The sequence below is a fragment of the Balaenoptera physalus genome (assembly GCF_965194825.1).
Source record: "Balaenoptera physalus genome assembly, chromosome: 9".
NCBI lineage: Eukaryota > Metazoa > Chordata > Mammalia > Artiodactyla > Balaenopteridae > Balaenoptera > Balaenoptera physalus.
In genome coordinates, this window is record NC_138888.1 from 26387846 (window position 1) to 26410912 (window position 23067).

General features: G+C 40.9%; 1 pseudogene across 1 annotated transcript; it reads right to left on the bottom strand.

Annotated features, from left to right (window-relative positions):
* Positions 1-7812: 7812 nt before the first annotated feature.
* On the bottom strand, positions 7813-21752 carry LOC309666849 (heterogeneous nuclear ribonucleoprotein A1 pseudogene; annotated as a pseudogene). The gene has a single exon. The product of its transcript is annotated as a heterogeneous nuclear ribonucleoprotein A1 pseudogene (transcript).
* Positions 21753-23067: the final 1315 nt, after the last annotated feature.

Consider the following 23067-nt stretch of genomic DNA (forward strand, 5'->3'; position numbering starts at 1 on the left):
GTATGTTTCCAAAAGAATTCAAAGCAAGATCTTGGAGGGAGATCTGCACACCCATGTCCATTGTAGCATTCATTATTCACAAAAGCCAAGAGGTGGAAGCAACCCAAGTGTCCATGGATGGATGAAAGGATAAACAAAATGTAGCAATGTCTGCTCTCCATATTTGCTGGTTCTGCGTTTGAGGATTCAACCAACTGGTGGCTCATGCACTATGTTTAAAATCGGAGGTTGATTGAATCCTCAGATGCAGAACCTGAGGCTATGGAGGGACTTCTTTGGGACTTGAGCATCCTTGGATTTTAGTATTCATGGCTGGTCCTGGAGCTAATCCGTCACAGATACGAGGGATGACTGTACTACATACAATGGAATATCATTCAACCTTCTGAAAGATGGAAATCCTGTCATAAGCTGAACGTTGGTGAAGCCTGGTGTCAGAAGCCAGTCACAGAAAGACAAATACTGTATGATTCCACTCCTAAGAGGTATCCAAAGTAGTTAAACTCATAGAAATAGAAAGTAGAAAGGCAGTTGTCAGAAGCTTGAGGGAGGGAGAAATGGGGAGTTGTTTAATGGGTATAAAGTTTCAGTTCTGCAGGATGAAAAGGTTGTAGAGATGTTCTGTACAACAATGTGAAGATACTTAACACCCCTGAGCTATGCACTTAAAAATGATTAGGATGGTAAATTTTGTTACGTGTTTTTTACCACATTAAGAAAATTAGATATTACTGTCCTTTCACCTTGAACTGATGGGTGTTAATGAATTCAGCAGCTAGTCTGGGGAGGACACTCGTGAGGTAATTTTGATTAGAGAAAACTCTTCTCCAGCTAAAAATACTTGCATTAGAGTTGACCAGTGTGTAGAACGACTCCAGATCCTAGATCCCAGAGCCCTCCTGGGCTGCCCGATTGCCTTGAGAGCTACTGTGGACAGCCTGGAAACTTCTAAGGAGTCTCTGAGTTCAGATGTGGAAAAAGGCAAAAAGTGATACAAGTAAAGAAATGAATCAACAAGCTAGCAAACATGCTTGACTTCTTGGAGGTATTTCTATGGGAAGATGTTTCCTCTTAATAGTCTACTTTGGGGTAGTTTCCCCACAGTTCCAAAAGCTGACCAAAGTTTTACCTAGGAGGGACAGTAAATGAATTCATTCATATTACGCAAGAGGAGAGTGAAGTCAGAAACGGTGAGGGAATTACTCAAGATCTTGCAGAGAAAAGATTAGAAAACTCCGTTTAGGAGTGCAAGTCCCAGTCCCAGTGGTGATTTTAGACAAAATCCTTTCTTGAGTGCAATGTGACAGAAAGTCAATGTTAACCCACACACACATCCCTCGCATAAAACTGGGATCGTTCTGGTTGAAATGAAAGCAGGGGTGGCAGGGTGATGGTGGTGTCATTTCCCTTCTGCACACTCCATACCCACCCCTGAGCCCTGGAGGCCGGCCTGTGGATGCCCAGGACTCCGTGGGGTACAATCTGAATTTCACCCACCACACTATCCTTTTCACGTTATAATCCGCCTCTAGCATTTACAGACTACTCTGTAATTCTTGTTTACATGTCCCTAGGAAGGAAGTCCATAATAATAATGGCCCCATATATTGAGTACTCATTATATACTGGCTTGCTTGCTAAATGCTTCACAGACTTGATTTCATTTAATCTACCACAGAAAGTTGCTTTATCCCATTTTGCAGGGGTAAGAAACTAAAGTCTGTGTAACTTAAAAAGCTTGCTTAGGTCAGCACCTGGAGATGGCAGAGCTGGGATTCAAACTCAGCTATGACCAAAGGCCTGTGCTAGCAACTAAAGTGGCAATTTGGATTGGGAATGATTCATCTTTGGCTGAGATTCCTTTGGTTTATGGACATCTTTTAAAACTGCACATTTCTCCGGGAGGATTAATAACTATCAATTATTCACATGTAAGTCTGAATTCTATTTTATCTGATTGCTTTACTCTTAGCTCTTCACTGGAGCTGAGAGGAATCTAGTGTAGTGACTAAGACATCAACTATAGTTAGACTGTTGAGTTTTTAGAATCTGTGGAATCCTGGGCAAGCTGCCTGACTTCTCTGTGTCTCCGTTTCCTCATCTGTAAAATGGGCATTGTAACAGAATTTACCATGTAGAACTGTTGCATGTATTAGATGAGTTTATGCATATGAAGTATTTAGAACAGTGCTTGGTACATAAAAAGCACTAAATAAATATTAACTATTATTATGAACTGCAGTGGAAGAAAGGGTATTAAATTTGTTTTGATTGTCACTGTTTTTTGGAAAGGAGGGAAGGTAAGTAATTTTTAAGCATGGTTTGGGCTGCTGGCGTGGGAGCCCAGGGCAGATGTATTGGGAGGGCTCTGGGCATCTGGTGGAGGCTTCCACCCTGGCGTAAGAGTGGTACAGGCAAGGGCGTTAAAGAGCACATTTCAAAAATGTGCTTCAGCCCTGCTCTATCTCTGGGTTAGGGCACTAAAACCTGTATTTCCTTCTCCTCTCTCCTGCATCTCTCGGCCTCTGATCTGGACTCAAGTTGAAGCCATAGATCAGCTGTACTATCAGTTAGGAAGGATTTTCTGAGCTGGCATAAGACTTTGGCCATAACAAAAATGGAAACATATTACCTCAACTGAAAACTTACTTTCCAATGAACAATTACGTGTTTGGTCAGCTTTTCCCATCCAATTCTCAGAGCTCAGTTTCAAAAAAGGAAAGCCAAGGCCAGATAGAACAGACATCACAGCGTGGGAGAAGGAGTGAGAGCTCAGCCCTGAAGTAGGTGAGAAACCGAAGTTTCATTTCCTTAAAGGTTAAGAAGTTGAACTAAGCAGACACTTGGTTAAGGAATATGCTTCTGAGAGAGTTTGCAGGTTACCTCTGGATAGACGCTCCTGAGAAAGGCAGAATCCAGTTATTTTTTTCTCCGGTTTGCCAGAAGATGTTAGAACTGACGGTCCTTTATAACCAAATTCTGGTTAATTATTTAATCTTAATCAGCAAGCCCCTTCTCAGATCACTAATTAAACATAAAGGGGGGGGGGCTTCCCTGGTGGCGCAGTAGTTGAGAGTCTGCCTGCCAATGCAGGGGACACGGGTTCGAGACCTGGTCTGGGAAGATCCCACATGCCGCGGAGCAACTAGGCCAGTGAGCCACAATTACTGAGCCTGCGCGTCTGGAGCCTGTGCTCCGCATCGAGAGGCCGCGATAGTGAGAGGCCCGCGCACCGCGATGAAGAGTGGCCCCCGCTCGCCGCAACTAGAGGAAGGCCTCGCACAGAAACGAAGACCCAACACAGTCAAAAAAAAAAAAAAAATCAACTATGCTTCAATAAACAAAAATTTAAAGAAAAAACATAAGGGGGAAATAAAAGACACAAAGATATATAATCTATAAGTTCATTTAATTGATTTAAATACTATGGGGATAAAACTCCATTTACTATGGGGAAAAAAGTCACCTCTTCTTAGAGTGCATGGTGATCAGTTGCAGATTTGCCCGCGGCTCTCCTCTGCTCCGCCCCTTCCCCCCCGCCCCCCCGCCCCGGCACACACTGCCCCCTCCCCCGACCCTGTGCCAGAGGGGACTACATTTCCCAGACTCCCCTGCCACTCACTCCCAGGCTGCTTTGCCAATGAGTCACTGGTGGAAGATTGGAAGATTGAAAGGCACTGAAAGAAACCATGTGCTTCCCAAGTCCTCTCCTGCTGAAGCTGTGCTGCCCTGTGGCTCCAGTTCCCTGCGTACAGCCCCTGCCCCAGTGGTCCCAGCTCCTGCCAGGACTCCTCACAATTGTCCTAAGTCCTGCCAAAGACCCCTGGCTCACTGCTTCCTGCAACTCCACTTCCTCGACAGGAGAAGCAGTTTGCTGCTACTGCTAACCTCTGGGCTGTTTCCGGGGCCCCATTTGGCTCCTCCTCTCTCCCAGTGTAACCAATTCCCTGTATCAATCCCCCTCAGTGTGAAAGATCTACAAGGGTTTCTATTTTTGCTTTTGTTTTATTCCAGCAAGTGTCTAACTACTACAGAGAGGAAGAGCTCTGGACATAACTTTAGAAACCAGGTAGAGGTAGCACTATTTCTACTTACTATTTTTGCATTGTTTAGGGCATATTATTTCTTTATTTTTGTCTCTCTTAATAGATAGTTTTATGGAGCAAACAATAAATCAGCGAATATTTCTTGCACACTTACTTCCTACAGTGCACTTTAGTAATAATTGTCTAAAGAACAATCTGCCAGGACAGTGGCGCTCAGCTCACTACAACAGGAGACAAGTGCAGTTCATCCTAATCAAGGCAGCTGAAGGCCGAACTTTCTAGATTCTGGCTGTCTTCCTAGGCTTTTAAGATGCCTGTGTCATTCCCTCTCACGTTCAGATCTGAGAGTGGGGCTTGGAGCGTTAATGCTGCCCCTTCGAACCTCCCACGTCCTGCCTAAGTGCTTCACTGACCACTGTGAGCCCAGGGATCGCCACAGGAGCAAGTAAGTCCACGGCTGTGAAAGGCTGTACTGACGGTGCCGGTCCGTAATGGCCACTTGCCCATCTGCAGTATACTTAGTTTGTTCTCCTTCTTAATAGAGTAACTTTAGAAGCATTACAACATCTGAACGTCTACACCAAAGGGGCCAGGGATGACCTCATTAACAGGACACTCAAAGATAGCCCTTACCTCAAACTCTCCAAGAGAGGGAGACATGTGTTTTCTGTCCTTCAGAAGATACCCTTTTGGTCTGGACACATTTCTAATGATTCTGCTTTTATAATCATATTTATATAACTCTGAAATACTGGAGTTACTCAAGTGGGAAATTTCCCTGATGAACCACGGGAAAAGATATCAGAATCTCAGAGCATAATAGAAATAGTACAAACTAAGCTTATAGAGTACTTTAGAATTTGCAGAGTACTTTCATAAACACTGGCTCAATCTTGAGGGTTTTGAACGCTGTTCTGGCAAAAAAAAGATAAGACCTAGAAGTGCTGTTCTCAAATCATTTCAGAATTGACATGCAGTAACACTTTAATGATGCTGTACTCCTGTATAGGCAGATATTTTCTTTTGATATAATATTTGCTGTCTTTCAGGGAAATCCTTTATAAAATTTGAGTCTTATTTTAATAGTCACAGGGGAGACAACATCAGACGTTCTGGCTATGGAGTCTCACTGTGTTGGAAGGAAATTTTCAAAATTATTTGCCTAGTTAAGCAATTGACTCCTTTTGCTTTAGTGGGCTGTCTTATCATATCAAGTATTCTTGCTATGTCTCTTAGGAATAAGGCTTTTTAAGTTGTCCTAGTTCAATAGTGACATGTATAATATAAAAATAGAGACAAGTGAACTCTAAGACATGTACAATCTCGAAGTTACGCTTCTCTATACGAGTCTACTTTTTTTCTTATACAAGAGAACTTTCCACTGATTTTGTTTAAACTCTTCTAATCCCAGGGCTTTATCTAGTGTAAGATTTTATAAATTTTTATGAAATCCTGAGACTTTCATTAATGTAAAAACAAATCCAATTTGATTCAAACCTGTCTGATCCAAAATGAATTCTGTACCATTTCACTATAAAGCAACTGGCTGCCCTGTTTTAGACAGAAGCAAATATCTTCACCAGACTTCAACACTCAAAATAATGGCTGTACAATTCATTCATTCATCAAATTCTTTCTGAACATCTGCTATCCCCAATATTATGCTGGGGTGATGACATAAAGGAAGACACGGTCCTTTATAGAGCATTTGTCTAATGGGGGAGACTGATAATTGAACTCTTCACTTTTATCCGAATAGACTCTTGTCATAACTCTACTGCTGAGGGGCAAGTTATAGGTTTTCCATGTAATAATAGCAATAATAATAATATCTGACTTGTATATGTTATACACCTATATTTATGTACATATATACATGTATGCTATATACATTGCTTATTTATCTTTTCTTCAATGTCTAACACAGAACATGATAGAGGGTAAACCCTCAATAAATATTTCCTGAATTAATAAACTAAAGAAATGCAATTTGATTTAAAGACTAAAAGAATCCCTATCAAGAATATATACACTTGAATCACTTTTCTGTACACCTGAAACTAACACAACATTGTAAGTTAACTATACTTCAAATAAAAATGATTTTAAAAATTAAAAAAATAAAAGACTAAAAGAATCTGCATCACAGGAAAAATCTTTTTGACCTCAGTCTTTGGAGGCCTCCCAATATATCATCCATGGAACGTATTCTTTAGAATGAAGATCTAACTCTTCAACTCCTTCCTTTCAAATCAACTTAAGAAATATCTTTTGAACAACTACTGTGTGCTAGACAATGGTAAGCACTGAGATAGAAAAATGGCTTCAATAAGGTCTCATCCTCAACAAATCTTTCCTGGGAACTCAAATATAATATGGAAACAAAGATCTGTGCTCCTAAGGATATAAATTGTACTTTATTTATCGTTTTCTCTCCAGTGCCATGGCACATAGCAGATATTTAGTAGAAGACTGTTGAGTAAATAGATGAATGAACAGATGGAGTAAGACTTAAAATGAGAATAGCAAGGAAGGAGTAATTCTCACTTGTATGCATGAGGGGAAAGGAATTTAGAAAGGCTGCAGATTGGAGGTGACAAGTGAACTTGGTTTTGAAAATGAGATGCTTTTAAGATAAAGAAGGGGAGACAAACATCATAGTTGAGGAGGCAGTATGAACAGAGACATGGGAGAGGACAAGAACATGCTTGGAGTGGTTCCCTTTGGGAAGCTGGTGGTCATATTGGCTCTTCCTGGTTGGGGAGAGCATGGTCCCTTTGTAACATCATTCTTTCATCATGGAGGAGAAGCACCCTAGTCTAGCTTTCTAGAAGAGCTAATTTCTCCCCATTTCACTTCCCCGACTTATTTGGTTCTCTGTTTGTGAGAAAGGCAGAGTAAGAAATGTCAGAGACAGAAGAGATGAGAAAATAATGTTCAAAACTATTCTGTGGCTTGTCCAGGATCAGCCAGGTAACTTGATTCTCTATCTCGACTGCTTCATTCTGATGTGCACCTGAGTAAATTCATAATTGATTCTTTGGATTGATGCCAAAGTTTGAATATAATATACCTCAGCAATCACAGATTGAATCCAGAAGGACTTTATTGAATCCAGTTGTTAGAGAATCAAAAAATCCCTTTCCATCCCTCAGTTATTTATAGGTCAATCCAAAAGAAAAAAAAAAAAGTCCTAGTGCTATCCAAGCTTGCTTTCAAATGGGCAAACCAGTTTCAAACAGTTACTTACAACATCCTGCCAATTTCCATTTCATAACAAGCATGAAGTTAACATTTTTAAGAGAAAGAACAACTTCACTAGTAGCCCAGCTACGAAGAAAAGATATTCAACCTTCTAATAAAATAGTAATGCTGCAAGCTCAGCGGCTCATAAAACGTTTACAACCTTCAGCCAGTAAAGTGCAGAACAAGAGATTTAATGTTGCTGCTTGATGGAATGAAGGGATGCTTGGTATAAATATCACCCCAAAGCAAGTAGGCTGCAGGGGGTGCAGGAAGAAAGGTCCCCTTGTGGCTGCAGGTGTCTATTTTGTAGTTAACCAAAGGTATATGGTCCCTTTCTGACATTTTTCTTTGATAACCTAGAACTGAAACACTAAATGGGATGGATGGAGAGAGAAGGAATTGAGCTGAGAAGACAGTCCATGCCAACCTGTGTTACAACTTCAATGAAACAATGTACATTACATACCAATAAGAGTGGCACAGCCAAAGGCACACCTAAGGTTGGCCTTGCCTAGCTCAGGTGTCTTTCTTTTTTTTTTTTAAATATATTTATTTATTTGGCTGTGCCGGTCTTCCTTGCGGCATGTGGGATCTCTCAGTTGCGCATGCGGGATCTTTTAGTTGCTGGCATGCAAACTCGTAGGTGCTGCATGGGGGATCTAGTTCCCTGACCAGGGATCGAACCTGGGCCCCCTGCATTGGGAGTGCGGAGTCTTAGCCGCTGGACCACCAGGGAAGTCTCCTGCTGTGTAGGATTCCCGCTGCTGTGGGAGATGGGGCGGGAAGAAGAGGCATGCACCAAGTTACCCAGAGGTAACTCTCTGCACACTCTGTGTGTGTTTGAGTGAGTGTGAGACGGAGGGTGAGAGCCCCGGCAAGTGCTGAGTTGTCTCCTTCTGCTTTTCATTTGGGACTACAGCTGGGCATGCGTTAACATGAACAAATCCCTACTTTATAAAATAACAGGAATTTGTATATACAAATTGTGTATTAGAAAATAGAGATTTGTTCATGTGTGCTTTCAATCTGAGGATTTGTTTTTTAACTCTGGAAAATCCTCAGCTATACTAATTATCTACTACCGTGTCCTCAATCTCTACTTTGGAACTTTTATGTTATATCTATGCTGAAGTGTGAATCTAATCTTTTCTATCTCATATTTTTTCATTGGTTCCGTGTTCTGGGTAAATATCCCAGCATACCTTCTAATTCATTAATTCTCTTTGTTCATCTAGAGTTGTTTTTATTTTTTCTAATTATAGTGGTGATACTTTTTATTCCCAGGACTTTTTCCTGGTTCTTTATCATATCCACTTGCTTTTGTTTCATAATCCCTTCCTATAATTTCTTATTTTGCTAAGTTCTTTTTCCCCCTTTAGCTCAGTGGGAGTTTTAACATGTTTTTCAGATGGCTGTATTATTTCTATCCTTTCAGGGATGAATCCCCGATTCGGTGAGTATTTTGGCTATCATTTACGACATGAGTTTCATTTCTGCATCTTAAACTTTTAATTGCCATGTCATCTTGAGTGGAAATTTCCTTTTGCCGGTGTTTGTTGCCCCACTTCTCTTGCTCACCTCTCCTTGCCTCGGAAACTGTGATTGCTCTCACCCGGCCTAGGTCCCCATTCAGAGCCAAGCTCTGTGGGAGCAGTCGGGGTGTCTTATCCATGGGATCAATGCTGATCCCACCTCTTTGCCAGCAGGTGCCTCTGGGCGCAGCTCTGCCTGGGAGACCCCAGCTTCTCTCTCCTGCTGCTGGTTATTGGTGACAGCCCTGCGCCACAGCTGCAGCTTTTTCTAAGCCCTTTTTCTGGAAGGGCAAAGTACCCTGACCCTCCGTGTCACACAGCCAGGTCAATGTCACGTCCCACTCAGAAGAGGTGCAAGTCTGTTCCGCCACACCTGGGAGCCCCCAGCAGCCGTGCTAGTTTCCTATTCTAGAGCCAGGAAGACTGGGACCTCCACCATCCCTCACTCTCTTATTTCTGGACCACAGAGATATTCTCTTATTTTTGAGATTGTTTATGTATTTTTAATTCAAATAAAATTTTTAACTTATCTTTGTTCTCGGCATGAAAAGGTACTATGTCCTATTAAGAAGGTAAACAATGCTGACCTGTATTGCAATTGGGTTAAACATAACATTATTTCTTACCAAAAATAAATGACGGAGCTCTAGAAAATTTAGTGGATAAAGAAAAATCTAAGGAACAAAACCATTCAAAACTGCCATACAAAGCTACTCATTGTTAACATTTTGGGGTGTAACAGTCCATCTTTTCTCTCTGGCTCTAAAATGCCCACACTAATAGAAGGTCATTCTTGGTTCTGTCACTTGATTCACCTATAAACATACAGCTATCAAATGTGGGTTTCACCCACAGGAACTGCAAACGTGGCTGCATTGTAGGATTTCTGCATTTTCATTTTTTGTTACTGAGGTGGAAGTTAGGAGGCGAGGAGATTCTGATTTATCTTGAAATGTGGAAATCTTTTGCTGATTTTGCTGCTAACATTGCAGAAACAACTGATTGTGATGAACATGAAGATAAATAAGTTACTTCTCAGAGGACAGACATTTGCTGGAAATCGCCCTACTGGAAATAAGGGGAACCTCTCTTGGGTTGGGGGAGAAGTGTAGGCTCTGACTTCTTGTTGGGGTCGGGGGAGCAGTCTCTGCTTTCCCACTCCTCTGTTGCTTCCCCTCTTCGTTAGGAACGCCTTTAATCTGTCTCTTCTATTTGGTCAGACTCCTTCCATAAAACAGGAAAGGCCACCCTCAGCTGTAAGGATGCCACTGTATCCCAGATCATTTTATACAAAGGAGGCTTTGGGTGGCTTTCTGGGACCAAGGTAAAAATAAAATCAAGAATAAATAAAATCCAAGCTCCTGGTGCTTTTCAAGCTGCTCTAAGAAGAAGCATTTCCCTTCCATCATGACAGTATGATTACGGTAGGATCACAGCAACCATGGCTCCCAGCAGGAGAGTAAGAGAAGGCAAATTGCAGAGAGAAGCAGGAACTCGAGGACAGCAGTGGAAGGAGGAATCCAGAAGAACTGGATGCCAACACATGACCTGAAGAAGGAGACGAACAGATACTAATGCTCTACACACCAAGGTTGGATTATTCTTAGCATCTGTCCATAAACATGTGAAAAGTAAAAGTAACAAATTAAGATGAAATTTGCAAAAAATTTTTCATGAAGTGGAAGCGAGGCATTTGTAAGGTATAAACCATCTAGTACCAAGAAAGTCTTAGGAAAGTGGAGAATTAAATTAAGAATATAAGTAGTCTGAAAGTTAGAGAATAAAAGAGAGAAAATGTTCAGGTTCCTGAAGGAAAAAGGTCAGGAAAAGATTAAAGAGTGTGAAGTGAAGCTGAATAAAGCAATATAGTTCTTGCTGAGAAGAGTCAGGAAAGACAGCGTTTATAACAATGTCAAGAGAAGCAGTGGAAGAGGAAGTGGAAATAAGGGAAATTTAGACCTCCTTCTAATTCAGAACTGTGTTCATATTTTCCTAGGGTTAATGCTTACTCATTCACTTCAATGCCAATGCATGGTTTATTTATTTATTTATTTATTTAAAAGGACACATTTATTCAGCTTCATGATCAGACTATTACATTTAGCCATCAACAGCATGGGTGCAAAAAAATAAACCTACATTAAAACCCTTTGTTGGAATGCTTTGCACCTTCCACAGAACAGAAACTAAAATAACCTGTTATACAATTAGTCACAAATAAAGTCCTCGAGTCTTTTTTGCCCATACACATGCGTATTGTCTAAAATATGTCTTCTTTGTAGCAGCTAGGCCCTGCCACCACTGTGCTTGGCTGAATTCACAAATCTGTTGTAACCTGTAGCTTCCCCGTCACTTCTCTGGCTCTCCTCTCCTGCTAAGCTTTGTTTCCTGGCAGTAATTAAAACCTTCTGCCCCTGCCAGAGCTCCTGCTGCTGCTGGAACCGCCACAGCCACCTTGGTTTCGTGGTTTGGCAAAGTATTGGCTTCCACCACCACAGGGGCCAGCACTTCTGCCTCCAAAGTTTCATCCTTTCATGAGTCCAAAATTTGAAGATTGATTGTTGTAATTGCCAAAGTCATTGTAGCTTCCACTACCTCCAAAATGGTTTGCATCATTACCAAATCCATTATAGCCATCCCCACTGCCACCATATCCCCCACCACCGCAGCTGCCACCAAAGCCACCATGACCACTGAAGTTTCCTCCACAACCAAAGCTGTCATTCCCACCAAAACCACCTCCACGACCACCACCAAAGTTTCCAGAACGACTTCCAGGTCTTTGGCTGGATGAGGCACTAGCCATCTCTTGCTTAGATAGGGCTTTCCTTACTTTACAGTTGTGGCCATTCACAGTGCGGTATTTCTGAATGACAATCTCGTTTAACGAGTCATGGTCATCAAATGTTACAAAAGCAAAGCCTCTCTTTTTGCCACTGCCTCGGTCCGTCATGATTTCAATCACTTCAATTTTCCCGTGCTGTTCAAAATAATCTCTCAGGTGATGTTCTTCAGTGTCTTCTTTAATGCCACCAACAAAAATCTTTTTCACAGTGAAGTGGGCACCAGGTCTTTGAGAATCTTCTCTTGAGACAGCCCTCTTTGGTTCCACAACTATTCCATCCACCTTGTGTGGCCCTGCATCCATGGCCGCATCCACCTCCTCCACAGTGGCATATGTGACAAACCCAAAGCCTCTGGAGCGCTTGGTGTTTGGATCCCTCATTACCACACAGTCTGTGAGCGTTCCCCATTTGCTCAGAATGGCTCCTCAGACTCTCATTGGTTGTTTCAAAGATCACATATCTGAGGAGGAGCTTCCGCAGCTGTTCAGGCTCTTTGGGAGACTCTGACTTAGACATGACGGCAGTGGAGGGGGGAGACATCAACGATGCTTACTGCCCAGCGTCCACTGGCAGAAAGGAGCAATCTAACGAACGTATCTCCCAATACATGTTTTAAATAGTGAGCTATTTATAGGGCACTTACTCTTATGTTAAGAGCTGTTTGATCATCTGAGGTCTGACTGAAAAAGCAAACAAACAAAAAGTTCCTATTTTCAGAGAACTAAATCTAACTGGAAGAGTGCAACAAAACCAGAAACAGCTGTGGTGCAATTAGTTTACTGGTGCAGATGGATGACAGAGAACTTGAGTCTGGTGGTTGCAGGAATGCCTGGAGCTGAAGTGGCAAAAGGGGTGGGACTTGATTTGAATAAAAAGAAGAGGAGGGGGGAAGGGAAGGGTGAAGAGGAGAGAAGAGGAGGGGCTATTATAGCCCAGAAGCTCTTGCACCCCCAAGGCTAGCACTGTAGCTGGCCTTTTATAGAGGATCAATAATGTTTGTTCATAAAAGGAGGGAAGATGGATGGGGGGTAGGGGCACAGCTGAGCTGCCTCAGGGGACAGATAGGAAACGGACCTAGAAACATGACAAAGAGGGGAAGCAGATGATGGAGAGGCTCACACATAGGCAGAGAGAGTTTAGATTTGATAGAGTAGGAAATAGAACTCCACTAAAAGTTTTCATTTTATTTTTTAAATTAACATACAATAAAATAGATTGCTTTGTGTGTGTACAGATCTATGAATTTTAACACTTTTATCTACCACCATAATCAGGAAACAAGACAATGTCATCACTCCAGAAATCTCCTCTGTGCTCTCCCTTTGCGGTCACACCTTTCTCCCTTCCCTAACCTCTGGCAACCACTGGTGTGTTCTCCCTCACTCAAGTTAGTCCTTTTGAGAAGGTCATATAAATGGAATCATACTGTATGTAACCTTTTGAGACTGCCTTCTTTCACTCAGCTTAATGCTTTTGAGATTCTTCTCAGCCGTTATTTGTATTAATAGTTTATTCCTTGCTGAGTAGTATTCCATTGTTAATTTACTCATCCGTTAAATTAAGACATTTTGTTTGTTTCCAGTTTTTGATATTTATGGATAGATCTGCTATAAACATTTGTGTACAGACTTTTGTGTAAACATAAGTTTTTATTTCTTTAGGATAAATACCCCTGGAATGGTATTTCTAGGTCATATGGTAAGCGTATGTTTAACTTTATAAGAAACTGCCAAACTGATTTCCATTTTGCATTTCCACCAGAAATGTGTGACAATTCCAGTTGCTCTGCATCCTTGCCAGTATTTGGTATTTCTAGTGTTTTTTATTTTAGCCATAAAATAGCTTTGTCCCATATTGTGGTTTTAATTTGCTTTTACCACTAGCAATTGAGGTTGAATTTTTTTTTCATGTGCTTACTTGCTTCTGTATACCCTCTTCGGTGAAGTGTCTCTTTAAGTCTTTTTGGTTATTTTTTTTTAGCTGGTTGTTTGTTTTTTTACTGTTAAATTTTGAGCATTCTTTACATATTCTGGTAAGAAGTCCTTTGTTAGATATATGATTTGCAAATATTTTCCCCCAGTTTGTTACTTCTCTTTTCTGTGTCTTTCACAAAACCAAAATGTTTAATTGTGATCAAATTTAATTTATCAATTTTTAATTTTATGGATCCTGTTTTTTTGGTTTTGTGTTTAAGAACTTACAGGGGAGGAAAGAATTCTTTTTCTTACTACTTTCCCAGCTTCTCCTGGTGGGGTCTGTAAACTGAACTGACAAAAAAAATAGATTAACAAGAAAAAAGTATACAAATGTATTTAATATAAGTTTAATGTAACATCGGATTCTTCAGAAGGAAATGAACACCTGAAGAAACAGTTAAACCTGAGCATGTGTATGCTAGGTTTGATGAAGACTGAAAAATCGTGGAAAAACGTGACGCCACGAAAAGGTATGAGCTAAGGGGAGTAAACTGGGGGAAACCTAGCAAGTTTGTTTAGGTTCCCCTTGGTGTCCCTCTGTCTTCAGAGATAAGAATGCTCCTTTCTTCCAGGTAGATGTTCCACATGAGTGTCTTACGATATACCTCAGAGGAGAAGGAGGAAGTCAGAGAATCCTTCCTGCACCTGCTTTCTCTCAAATTCCTTCAGCTTAAAATATTCAATATGCCAAGGTGCCGTATTTTAGGGTGGCATGTTCTGAATCTTGTCAAACTCTTTCCCTAAGCCCAGGTCATGAAGATTTTTACCTATATCTTTTTTTTAGTAGTTTTATAGTTTCACGTTTTACATTTAAGTCTCTGATCCATTTTGAGTTAACTGTTGTTTAAAACGTGAGGATTAAATCCAAGTTTTTTGATTGTGGTTGTGGTTGTTTTTGCCTATGGGTGTCCAGTTGTTCCAACATCATTTGTTACTATAGTATTCTTCCTTGAATTTCCTCTGTATCTTTGTCTAAAATCAATTGGTCATATTTATGTGGTAGATCTATTTCTAAATTCACTATTCTGTTCCATTAATCTACATAACTGTCCTTTTGCCAATACACAATGTGTTGTTTACTGTGGCCTTAGAGTATGTCTTGAAATGAGGTAGTGTGAGCCCTTCAGTTTTATTCTTCTGTTTTCAGAATTGTTTGAGCTATTCTGGTTTCTGTGTCTTTCCATATCAATTTCAGTATTGACTCGTTTATACCTTCAAAAGATCCAGCTGAGAATTTGATTGCGATCCCTTTAAATCTGTAGATTGATGTGGGGAGAATTGACGTCTTTGCTAAGTTTTTGAATAAGAGAGTGAAATGATCACTCTTCACTTATGGGAACTTCATTTGCATAGGGAGAATAGATGGAGGCCATTTTTATATTTTCTGTACTATTCCCAGCCTAAAAGAACTGCTGCGGGACTTCCCTGGTGGTCCAGTGCGGAAGACTCTGTGGTCCCAATGCAGGGGGCCCGGGTTCGATCCCTGGTCGGGGAACTAGATCTCGCATGCATGCCGCAACTAAGACACGGTGTAGCCAAAATAAATGAAATTTTAAAATAATAATAGTAAAAAAGAACTGCTGAGCCTGGAAACCCACTCACCTTGACCTCTGGTCCATTAGGAACAAGAGGCTCCAGTCACCCTTCAAAGTTTACCCCCATGCCTTTAAAACACTTGTTTGTTTTTGGAGGTTTCTCTCACTAGTTCTATTTATACAAGTTTGACATCTTATAAGGGCCAGACATCAAGCACATGCTTGTTCAACTGTCTTACTACACTCCCGTGGACCAAGATGCTCTAGTTCTAATCTCTAACTTCCTATGTAGGAAAAAATGCCAGCAATAATTAATATCTTTATAATCTGAAACAGCAGGGAGACAATTCTGTTTAATTTAAGGTAAAAAAGAAATGGGAGCTGTAGATATTTGGTCTCTCGGGAACCTATTGCGGGATCTTGAAAAAGACAAAGAGTTTGACCTTCATCTTTGCAACAGAGACAAGACTAACAATATTTACAAGGAACAGCTAGTCAAAGCAGAAAGTGTTATAATTTTTAGGAGAAATTAAATGCTCAAACCATAACCTTGTTTGGTCTTAACCTGTATTCACAGGGTCAAAGTAAAGTGTTTTTGTTTGTTTGTTTTATTACTTTTTAAAATGACCAAGTTGAAAGGATAGTAAATCAACCCCAATTTTATCATGACAACGTATAGCTACAAAAGCAGCCTTCTGAGTTGCATGGGGATGGCTAGAGAATGAAAAGAGAGTTTGTATTCACTGTTTCAATGGCAAAAACTACCTGTAATTATTTCCTCAGTGGGGCTGCATAAAACTTGATTTCCATTTAATCTTACAGTAAACAATTTCTATATTTCATGTCATGGATTAGAATGAAAATGGAGATAGTTCATCAACACTGATCTGCGATATAAAAAAGAACAGTGAAGCTGAGGGTATGAGAGTGCATAAAAATGTTTTGTGTTCTGACCAGTACATTGCTTTAAAAAAATTTTACAGTCAGGCCCAATTGTTCATTCTCACCATGCAGAAGATACTCACATATTCATTTTTAAAAGGGCAAATCAACCATAATTCAGTTTATAAACTGTGAAGCTGGTTGCGAATGTCTGGATGAATATTCATTAGAATCTCTTAATCTGCCATCGACTGTGATTCATTAGGCATATGTAAATATCACTCACTTTAATTGCCCCTAAACTGACTTAACATAATATTGTCATTAGCAAATTATTAGTTATTTGTGTAACTAATGGTACATTATGGTGTGCACGTTAAATCCCCAAATATATGATTACAATTATGATGATGTTTTATGCTGTGAGCTTTCTAAACTATTTGATAAAATATAATGGAGTCAAATCAAATCTGGTATGTTAATAGGACAGTTGCAGAACTTTTTTCTGCACCTTGGTGCTGTTATCATGTCCCAGCTACTCATTCTTCCTGACACTTGCTCTAAGTTCTTTCTATTGTCTTGTCTGCACCAAAGGTCTCAGGAACATCCTCAACTCTGTTCTCCCACATTTTACGTCATGGGCTCCATTGCAGTTTGCTTTTAGTAAAAGTGAATATTTTCAAAAATATTCATTCATTGAAATGGGGCAAACAATACAAAATAAGCAAAGAAAGTACAGAAGACCCTCCTGAACATGGATGGGAAGGGCCTAGACTAGCATGTAATTTAACCAACTCATAGGAACTTCACTGTGTATGATTGGAAGGCAGCAATTTCCGTATAAATTCATCAAATGGTGAGCTGTGTTGCAGCTGTTTTCTCCACAATCATCATCTGGGAAGAATTTGACACGAAGAACCCTCTTGCGTTCTCAGCATTGCTCTGTCTGAAAATTTCGTTGACCTGTCCCTGCATCTCCCCAAAGTGCTTGCTTTACAACAGTGTCACATAGAAAAGGACTTTTCTCTAATCTCAATCTCCGTAGCAATATCACCATGTTTGTTTTTCAAAGAAGATCGCCCACTTTCATCACTTACAATTATTACAAATTCATTAAGCGAGCTCCTAGGAATAAAGCTGACCCAGCACACTGGCAGAGAAGCCTACAATTAGTGTTCCTTTAGTCTCTGTTAATTGCCTAACTGGTGACAGGAATATGTTAACACAAAATGAGCTAACAGAGGCAGGGAAGCTTTTTATCATGTTGCCCTCCTAAATATTAGTACATTAACAGGCCATTGATGTTTATAAACAGAGATTCAGACAAATGCATGTTCCTGTCTTTGATAACACTCTAGATTAATTGCCATTTCATCTTAATTTAATAAGCAATCCTTTTGGTAAAAAAAAAAAAAAAAAAAAAGCTTTAACATGAAAAGAAATTATTGAGATAATGACAGCATAATGAATATAGATTGTGGTACAAATCTCCTGAAGAGATACCAACATTCCAGAAACATGGTCAAGCATTACTGTATTTAAAATAAAGCAAAATTTTCAGTCTAACACCCTTCAGGTTTAACACTACTGCCATAAAGTAAAACAATTCTGGTGATTCTGATCGATGGTGAGTGATTGAATCCCTCCACCCAAGAAGATGAGTTGTGAGTTTCAGGGATCTCTTCTAGACCATATCAATCCTCCCATTTTACAAGATGGTCTGTTGAAGTACCTCTTCCATGATATACATACTTCTGACATAACACCTAGTATCTTCTGGTTCACACGATGCCTGCCTCCTCTACGGGCTATAAGTTCCACAAAGTCAAGGGCTTTGTATTTAGTACAGAGGTTGGCAAATGGGCCAAATTTGGTCTACCACCTGTTTTTATAAATAAAGTCAGTTGGAACACAGCCGTGCCCAGTTATTTACTCTTGTCTGTTGACTGTTTTATCTCTTCAGTGGCACCATTGAATGGCTGTAACAGAGAACGCATTGGTCCACAAAGCCTAAAACATTTACTATCTGGCCCTTTATAGAAAAATTTTGCCAACCCATGGTCTAATATACAGAATTTTGCCAAAAATGAAAGAATGCATAAATAAAATCCCTAAAATGAGCATCTTGTTTGTGATCAAAATTTATGTCTCAAATGCCTGCAGAGTTAATGATTCATCATGCGGTTAAATAAAGTTCGGTCACTTCTAACTCTGACATTGCAGAGATGTCAAAAATATCTGATTTATCTGAGCCCTGATCATTTTGTTATATAGCCTGGCCTAGATATTTGGCTGGGTTTATCTACCAAGTCGACTTATGAGTTATGGTCAAATGTAAATGTGATTCAGAAAGTCACTTTAAATTTTGTTCAGACCTTTAGGTCCACTTTAGACTCAAACACAAGTCTTTTTTGTAATGTACACACATAGGAGAAACGAAGTAGCACTCCTGCCCAGCATCAATATTGCAATTATTAATACTAACCAATATTTAGGGAGCCACTAACTTCGTGCCAGGCCCATGCAAAGCACTTTACATGCATTATCTCATTTAATCTGTACTACAACTTTATAATACAGAGACCATTACTTATCCCAATGGCAGGAGTAGCCATGCGCTGCTTCACACCCCTGGTCTGTTCTATCTCCCTTTAGTTTTCCACAATCTTCTTTTTGTAGGTTTGTCCAATGTACAATATCTTGACTCAACTACCTAGGAAATCCTCTACTTCATGGGAATTGTAGGCTGGATGCTGTAGACCTCTCTTTCTGCAGGGCTCACAAGCTTCTCCATTAGGATTCCCTTCTCTTGGGACTGATTCCCCTGGGTCATAACTTAGCTCTCTGACACATTTGATACAGCTCTGTCTCCTTGGATACCAACCTGAGTGTAATTTAGATGTACACAGTATGAAGAGGGAATAGCAGACATGAATTAGATGTACATTAGAGGGCAGGAACTTGGAGAAAGGATATTAATTCGCCTTGGGTCAGAAGAGTGGTGTCTGGGAAAGCCGAAGAGTGGAGGTGCATCTTGGAAAATAAATAGAACTCTTCCAGAAGACAATGGTACATTCCAGGCAAGAGAAGGAGCTTGTAAAGAAGCAAAGTGTGTGAAATTTTATGGCATATGGTGACAGAGGAAATGAAGCTAGAGAACTGTAAGAAACTTTATTTTATTGTAAGAAGTTTGGAAGCCAGTCAAAATTTAGGTAAAAGTGTGACATGAAAAGACGGATGTTCTAGAAAACTGTGGTAATAGGATTGGAAGGAGTCAAGACTGGAAATGGGCAAAACAATACAAGCGACAGATACAATAATCTGTCGCTTATTTGTGAGGTGAGGACTTACTCTATGGCAGTCAAAGTGGGACAGACACAGGGAACTTGGAAAAGATGTTAAGAGGATACCATTGGCAAGCGTATGGATGCAGGAGAAAGAAGAGCCAAGAAAGACCCTGAGGTTTGTGGCCTAAGTGACAGAACTGTCAGTGTTGTTCACTGAATAAGGAGCAAAAAGTGGATTGCACAGGCATGGAGATCAGGGATGATTTCAGTTTGAACATGTTGAATATGAAATGCCCTTGGAATATCCAGTTGGAGCTGACCTATAAGCTGAGTGATATATGGATTAGAAAAGAGGTCTGGACTAGAGATTTGGATTTGCCATGTTAGTCCCTCTAGTTGTATGAGCTTGGGCAAGTTAATTAGCCTCTCTGGGCACCAGCTTCTTCATCTGTAAAATGGGAATAACAATAGTACCTACTTCATAGGGTTGTTACCAGTGTTAAGTGACTTAATACATGTAAACTTCTTAGAACTATGCCTATATAAAGTATTAACTATTATTATTATTATCACTGTTATTGCCTTTGACAAGATACCCCATTATATGTATTTTTTATAGTTTTTTCTTTTTTCAGCTTCACTGAGGTATAATTGAATACTAGAATTATAAGATATTTAAAGTGTATAATGTGATGATTTTGATATATGTATATATTGTGAAAAAATTCCCCATCCCCATCATGTTAACTAACACAGCCATCACCTCACATATTTACCTTTGTGTGTGAGAACATTCAAGTTCTACTCTCTTAGCAAATTTCAATCATACAATACAGTGTTATCAACTAGAGTCACCACGTTACACATTAGGTCCTCAGACCTTATTCATCTTAAAACTGAAAGTTTGTACCCATTTGCCAACTTCTCCCTATTTCCCCCAACTGCCAGCCCCTGGCAACTTCTTTCTACTCTCTATTTCTATGAGTTCCACGTTTTCTTTTTTTTTTTTTTTCGATTCCACATGTAAGTGAGATCAGGCAGTACTTTTCTTTCTCTGTCTGGCTTATTTCACTTAGCATAATGCCCTCCAGGTTCATCTATGTTGTTGCAAATGACAGAATTTCTTTCTTTTTTAAGGCTGATAATATATACATACATATATAAAATGGACTATATGTGCATTATGGAATATATATATATCTCTCGCATTTTCTTGATCCATTCATCCACTGACATTACATGTATTCTTTAGCTGTCTTCTCCAACTGTCCTCACTTCCTCCTGCCACCCATCCTCGGTGAAAGCTTAGTTCTCACAGATGATGTAAAGTCTCACAGTGGCCTGTATCTTTAAAAAAAACACATAGGGCTTCCCTGGTGGCGCAGTGGTTAAGAATCTGCCTGCCAATGCAGGGGACACGGGTTCGAGCCCTGGTCTGGGAAGATCCCACATGCCGCGGAGCAACTAGGCCCGTGAGCCACAACTACTGAGCCTGCGCGTCTGGAGCCTGTGCTCCGCAACAAGGGAGGCCGCGATGGTGAGAGGCCCGCGCACCGCGATGAAGAGTGGCCCCCGCTCGCCGCAACTAGAGAAAGCCCTCGCACAGAAACGAAGACCCAACACAGCCAAAAATAAATAAATTTATTTTTAAAAAAACAAAAAAACAAAACACATAGCCTGGAATGAGTTGTGCTTATTGCTGGCTGGAAGAGCCCCCAGAAAAGCCTGCTATGGAAGCTCTCTGAGTCCACACGAACGCCCACCCCGAGTGCGATGAGGAATGCCTATGCTACTAATGCCTCTGTAGCTTTTATAAAAACAACTTTTTCCCCTATTATAAAATTAATTCATGCACCTTGTACAAATCTTGGGAGAAAAAAAAATCAAAAAAGTATAAAGAAGAAAGTAAAAGTCACCTATAATCGAGACGTAACCACCGTATGAGTATCACTTGTTTGTTTATCGTTGATGATTTACTCCTTAGGAGACAGAGGCAAAGAAGAGCCCCCCATCAGCACTCCCCATGCTGCCTGCGCACTGACCCTGCTTCTGCTGATCTGCGTGCAGGTGACTTAAGACATTCAGTGTGATCAATGGGTTTCAGAAAGTTGCCAGGCTGGGAATAAATGCAGCATTTGTTCCAGTGTCCTGGATGAATTCCAGCTGAAGGCCTGATGGTTCCAGGGTCTCCGCTGTAACTTCAGTTGGATTAGTTACCCATTAGTTTTCATTCTGACCCTGGGTGGAGGGGTGCCGGCGCTGGTAAACCAGGAGTGGCTGCTTTTAAGTGAAGGGAGTCCTGCCGAGTGGGCTCTGTAAATCATCCCCCTCCACCCAGAGGGAAAGCTCTGTAGGGATCAAAGGCTCTGGGAAAGAGCAGGGTGTCATTGACCCTCCCGCTGCCACCACCCACTGGCACCTCCTCCCCCAGTGGGGACCTGCAGAGGTGGGCCACCACTGCTAGGGCATTTCTCCATTGTGAAATCTCTCATTTCCCTTGAGATCCTGTGAGCTTACTGACCACCCTGGCATATTCCCTGCCCAAGTTTTACAAACACTTCATCCATCTTTCATTTTAAGGGTGAGGAGGAAATTTGGCACTGCAAGCAACCTAGGTGATGCAATTTGAATATTCTGATCACAGACAAGATCTAAGATGCAAAAATTAGTTTACTGCCCCAATGCATATAAGATGGTGAAGGTGAAAAGTTTATAAGGACCCAGAACCCAAGCTGGTAGAAAACGTTGCTTAAACATTCTGATCATGTAGGAAGGGGGTCAGGATGCCGTGAGCCTTGAACCAGAGAGAATCAAAATATGAGTCCAACAGTATCCAAAGCCCTAATTGCTGCTGATTTGAATTCGGCAGCAAATTTTGCATAATACCAATAATGACCTTTCTTCAGGGCTGCACTGGCATGATTGTTGGGACCTTGTAACAAATACCTAGTGCGCTTTAATGATGGAATGACATACCTCTGATATGCAAATTTTTACAGCACAGCAATTAAGCAGTTTAGAATTTTACGACAGTGTTTGGGCTTTATACAACAACAAAAAAGGGGGCCAATAAAGGCCGGTGATGGATGGGCTAATCCCCACTGGAAATATACCATGTAATGCTGTGGAGACTACATTATGGATAGCATGGTGATGATTGGTTGTTAATCTCCTTTCCCGTCCTCCCCCAGATCCCGTGGAAGCCCTTGCTCCTGCCCTCCATCCCCCACCCCCTTAAACCCACCCCCGCCCCTACGGCGCGGAACCTGGCACAGCAGCCACGCTGTTGGGACACGAGTCTGGGGTACAGATGGGAAAGTTGGGGCATAGCAATCTGCTGTGTGCACGGAATACAGAGCAAAAGGGGCTTGTAGCGAAGCAGCTTGTCAGCAGGGGACAGAACTGGGGGCCATATGCCGCTCTTCTTCTCCCTTCTGTCACCAAGTCTGCCACCTCATCCTTCTGTCAGGGGACACTAATGATGAACATGTTTTAAACAGTTTTGTTTACCTAGCAACAGCTTTTCTAAGAGGGGGTCTTAATTAGTCACCTAAAACAATTTTGGGTTTGGACTTTTTTTTTTTAGCATCCATTCATTTGTTCATTCATCTGGAAGAATCTCCTCTTGCTCATTCCACACACACCCCCGGCCCCGCCCCCCATACCCAGGAGGCTGTTGTTACTGTTTCCATGAAAAAGTGTGTCTGCATTACAAAA